This window comes from Saccostrea echinata, unplaced genomic scaffold (assembly GCF_033153115.1).
Source record: "Saccostrea echinata isolate AGI-Se365-2 ecotype Australia unplaced genomic scaffold, CSIRO_AGI_Sech_v1 ptg000007l, whole genome shotgun sequence".
In the NCBI taxonomy this organism is placed as follows: domain Eukaryota; kingdom Metazoa; phylum Mollusca; class Bivalvia; order Ostreida; family Ostreidae; genus Saccostrea; species Saccostrea echinata.
Window position 1 is genome coordinate 947533 of NW_026889756.1, and position 6000 is coordinate 953532.

The window sequence follows — 6000 nt, forward strand, 5'->3', positions numbered from 1 at the left end:
CGGTGCCCTACTGTTTAACCGAGGTACGATCCAGTTCGATCAATAATCCGCCGAACGTCTAAAACTTTAGCTAATGTAAGAAAAAAATTACCTGGGCAATTATTATTCCCACAGACCTAATGTTATTAAATTCATGGAACTAATGTCAACCAAAAACGAAGAAATGCTGAAAAAAACTATGTATTTTTATCTTAAAAATTTATGATGCTGTCTGTCCTCCTTGATATATTTTCCCCTCTCTTATTTATTTTCTTTTTCAATCATCTGTCATGTTTTTTGTTTTGTATATGTACCTCTGACCTGATTGTATATAATGTATATATGTTATTCATGAACCCCATGTACCAATATTTTGGTTTGGGTGAATAAATTGAACTTGAACGTCTGCGCAGTAGCCAAACGCTTATTAGAGAGTGATCAGGAAATATGCTAGTCGATGTTAAAAACGAAGCACTTGCTACAACCCATCCTTTCCTTATTATGTTCATAGCAATTACTGAATACAGGCCATAAAAGCGTGTACAAGTTCACTTACGTGAAATACCCGACAGAGTTAAGAATATACTATAGTATGCCGGATTGAATGTTTTGAAAAAAAGATACATAGAATTTGAATTGACTCGACTAAATTTATAACCCCACTTTACAAAGAATTCAGAAAGATACCATCAAATTAATCTCTACGTGCATGTACTGGTTGAAATATATACTGACCCCAAAATGTCTTATCAATGTGGAACGAAATTCGGCATATAACAAACAATGTGTATAGATTTTATATAATAAACCTTGTTTGTTTAAAGTCATTTATCTCAAATGAAAGTTCGGCAATCAAAAAGACGAAAATACCGCAAAAAGGTGTGAAATTTATGATGCACGATGATAGAATTGGCACCCAGCATTTATCTATCTGACTTTAAACTAGTGTGGGCATTTTAAAGAAAATATCAGTCATATATTTGCAATGTGAAAGATTCCATATGTAGTAAAGATTCACCAAGTAATCTTAATTTTGGAACCTTTTTTAACTTCATCATAAATAAAGCCATATTTATTTATTAGAACTGCCCAAAATTTTAATCAAATTATTCAACATCTTTATAAAATATACCAAATGCTGTTTTGATCTGCCACCTAATCGATGTTACATCCACATACCAACTGTCAGATTCCATAATTATACAAATCTGGGCAATGCCAGACTTGTAATCACTAAAGAATTGAGCTCTCTCACTCGGGAATTTAAAACTGATGACCAGTTATCAACAGAAAAAGGACAGACTTACCTGATGTAACATACATCTATATATAAAAACATCCTCACCAAGACAAATTTACTGTAGCATATGATTTCAAAATATTTGGGGATTTCATGGGTTCTTCAAAAAAATGAACAACTCCAAGGATTTTTCATCTTGTAATATAGGTTTGTAATAAGATTAATTTTATGGATATGTTGTCTTTCATATTGAAATTTTCGACTATAAAATTATATATATATATTTTTTTGAATAATTCAAAAAATTGACTTGGGTGATTAAAAGGATTTCACAGTATGCATATTTATTTATTGTTGTTTTTTTCACAGCGAAACTATAATCTCAAATTCTTATTGCGCATTTATTTTGACATGTTTAATTATCTGCAAAAAAGTTCTACACTTTCTACAATCATCCTTTAAAAAAATAAATAAATAAATAAATAAATAAATACCTCCAGGCTTTTGATATCATGCATAAACAACAGTTTCATGAAAATACAAGGCGGAAGTGCTTATATCTTAGGATTATTTATATTCAAAATCAACAGAAGAACATTTCCTTACTTCTGATCCGACAGAAAATTAAATAATCTTTAAAATTGATTTTAAAAGAGCGCTGAAATTCCTTATTAAACAATACTTTGTAGTCCTTGGAGACCAAACCAATATCTCTCAAGAATTTGTGGAGCTTGGCAATGGTACATTTTTTGATCGGTCGTCTACAAAATTACTTTGTTTAAAATGAGTCTGATTCTACTGACATTTATGCTGAAGTTGGTATAAAAATGTGCTGAATTTCCTTATTAGCTGGCAAAATCTTTTTAGAACTTGAGAGCAGATCTTCCAACAATCTAAGGGATTTTCAATGAACATTTATTCAGCTCCTAAGTCGACTTGTTTCTATATTCTTGTGAATCAGAATTTATTCAAAACCCTCTGTAAAAAGGGAAGAAAATCATTTTGACTTTACAAAGAGTATATTTTATAATTTAACAGTAGTTATTTTCATTTGTATGTCAACACGATATTTCTCAGTGATCTAAAAAAAGACGCCACAGAGTCTACGAAACCTGTTTCATATTTGGATGTTTTAAATGACTTTGAACGATAATGCCAAACGAGCAATAAAATTGTATACAGATATCTTCTGCTTTTTCAAGTCAGTTCCTCCTATTTACGCAGTAATTTTTCCATCCCCTGAATATAGTGTTTATATCTCCAGAGTACGTAAAAGCATGTTGTAAGCACGATCAATTTAAAAATCGAGACAGGCTTCTGACAAATAAGTCCATGTTACAGGAATTTCAACAATTTTGGTTTAAGTATTCACTTTGCAAATTCTATTATGTTTGTAATTTTTAAATATATGAACCTTATATACCATATAGATAATCAATATAAATAAAAAAAAGCGTTGGGTACTATTTTTACTGACATATTTCATATTTATTGTTTGGCAGTTGTTTTTGCATTAATTTCGATTAAGGATACATCCTTCTACTTGATCAATACAGATGGCGGACTCAGAAGTCCTCCTAAACTTCAGATAAGATTAATCAATGTTCGTAATCTTCACCATGTTCCTTTGTTTTTTCTAAAATTAAAAAAAAAAGTGCCAATGAAGGGAAAATGTGATTATATCGATATGTTTGGAAGGAAAATAAGACTTATTTTGTAGTACTCGATGAAATAAATAGAGGTCTCAAGTATCCTTATCAATTCTTATCAAGGACGTTTCGTGATTATTCTGTAGATGAGGGTTTCCTAATTGTTGTTTAAATCAAACCAGCTATGGCAATTACTAGGATTGTGATTCTTTTCTCTTTTATTGGCTGTATAACATCGGAGGACCTGAAAAACGATGGTACATCTAATGAAGCCTGTTTTGACGAACTCAGGGCACTGCGAATGGAGTTAGCGGCACTGCGAAACGAAGTCCTACACCAGAAAGAAGAAATAAAAGAACTCCAAGAAGAAGTGGCGCGAAAACCGGAAAAGTGTGAGCATATTCAAAATGATCATACTGCAGAGGAGGCTGAGAATCTAGAGTCCGTCCAAACTCAGAATGAAACTCCTCAAACAGAAGATGGTTCAATCAGAAGAAGACAAGAACTGACACATCCAACACCAAATCATTTACAGGAAACAGGTAACTGTACAGACAGCTCTAATACAGAAAAATTGCACAGTAAACAAGCCTTTTTATGTAAATTCTTTATAGCTAAAGATACAAAATTTCAAATTAAGTATTGTACACCAAAGAATTAATGTTTTAAAAGACCTAGTCTCTAAAAGTACTTAGATCACATGTTTTTTTGACCATTTAATGGCATGGAATGGAAAACCTATACCACATGGAAATATGTTCAATTATAGTCAATTAAATTTTATCTTGAGAAATATTACTACACAATTTTGGGTAAAAATTGCTTTATTTTATAGTCCGGATTCGAATAGATAAGACATTGAAGGCTGTACGTATCATCATTTTTATTAACGAACTTCTGTCGCAGAATGATAAAAAAGATTACAAGTTATAACTTCCGGGTTTTCCATTCTTAGTGTGTAAAATATCATTTCCCATCGAAATGTTTGGAAAATATCCGGCAAGAGACGAGACTAGTTAACTTTTTCCCTCTCAGATTCACAACCGGTTGTATGTAGGGAAAAATTGGGCATATTTGTTGTTTTAAGGAGGCTTATGTGGTTGTCAAAAATATCCATCTCATAATATCAATGTGATTTTTTTAACCGTCAACTTCTATTGAGTAAAGTTATACCACATATTCCATTTTTTTTCTTATCTCATACGTATAAGCTTCTTTTCCAGGTGCTTTGAATGGAATGCCCATGGCCATCTGTGATTATAATATCGTTTAATGTTTCAATTTCACAGGAATTATACCAAGAATAGCTTTCCATGCAAATGCCCCAAAAGATCACTCCAACCTTGCTGTTCACCAAAACCTGATCTTTGACAACGTAATCACCAACATTGGAAACAAATATCATCATGCCACGGGAGTATTCACTCCCGATGTTTCTGGAGTCTATGTGTTCTACGTGCAATTAATTATGTGTGCTACTGGACATAGTGTCAACACTGAATTATTGGTAGAAGGTGTTGGTAGAGCTGGACACTTTGTATATAGCAAGGAAATTTGCGCTAATGGAGGTGGAATGACCATTGTCCATGTCAATGCCGGGGACTCCGTATGGGTTCGACTTTCAGTATCAGATGGGGTGAACGCCTTTGGTTGGGAGAGCAGTTTTTCGGGATTTTTACTGTATGAAGACAATTAAACAATCTAAGCGATTCCTGTTCTCTATTTTTGATCATTACTTGGTCTTTTTATGCCCCTGTAATCGGAGATTGGGAGGTATGTAGGTTTTGGACTTTCCGTATATCTGTCTGTTTCTTTATCCGACAAAAATACTTTTACCATAACTTTTGAATATTTGGTGCCAGGGCTTTTTAATATTTTACTGGTTAATTTCCTTTGAAAATCGTAACAAAATATTTTACTTTATAACATTGGAGTTTGGCCTACTTGTGAAATACAGCCTACCCTAATCTTAACCTTAACGTCTGGATAATTAGGCCTAACGTTTTCGTATGTTTATTCCTTGGTCTTCCTCTGATTTCCAATATTGTTGACCTTACGACTTTTACCATGGAGTTTGATCTAATTTTTAAAGACTTTAGCCTTGGTCATGAGCTGGCATAGAGGGATATTAGTGTATGTTTGGAATTGATTACATCTATTGACAAGAGGTGTCTATCAGACGTCCAAACAATGATAAAATGCATTAAGATTAATTTAATGAGCGTTATGTTTACTGATCCTAAGTTTCTTATCAATAGCGACCGAAATTTGGCATGTATTTTGTGTGGTGAACTTTACCTATAAAAGTCATTGTTTGATTCAAGTAAGCCTCAGGCATAGAGAATTTTTGAAAATTATATCAAACATCAAGGTCAAGGTCATGGGGTTAAAAATCATAAAACATTTGAAAATGCATGTCACAGGTAATGCACGAGTCAAATATGAATGCTATATCTTTGCTCCTTCAAAAGTTAGCAACACTGATAAAATGTTCGAAAATTATGTCAAACTTAAGGACAAGGTCAAGGGTTAAAAATATCAAAGCACTTTCGGAATCATTTTGCCACAGGCAATGCACTTGTCAATATGAATACCTTATCACATGCCATTCAAAAGTAATCACAAGTTAATTTTCTTGAAAATTAGGTCAAAAAGCCTAGCATGCTCTGAACATTTTGTCACAGGTAATATACATGTCTAATATGAAAGCCTTATCTATCTTCCATCAAATGATATAGGCAAAGATAAAATTTTTGAAAATTGTTCAAGCTTCAAGGTAAGGTCAGGGTCAAAAACCATAGTAAATTTGTCACTGGTAATGCACAGGTATAGTATGAAAGCCCTATCTTTTCCCACTTAAATGTTTCAAATTGTTATTGCATATCTATGATTTAAGTATAATTATTTAAACAAATCTTTGATCGGAATAAAATTAGAAGTGCTAGCTGTATTTTTTTTTTTATAGATAAGTATGTTTCGGAAAAATAAAATTTGTTTTGTAGAACAAGTATTTAATTCAATGAATGCAGATCGCTAGTAATCTTATAACTTATTATCAATTTGCTCTTGTCCTTCATTCTGTGCATGATATTTTCCAAGCTGTTGTTTCAATCAAACCAGATATGGGAGTTC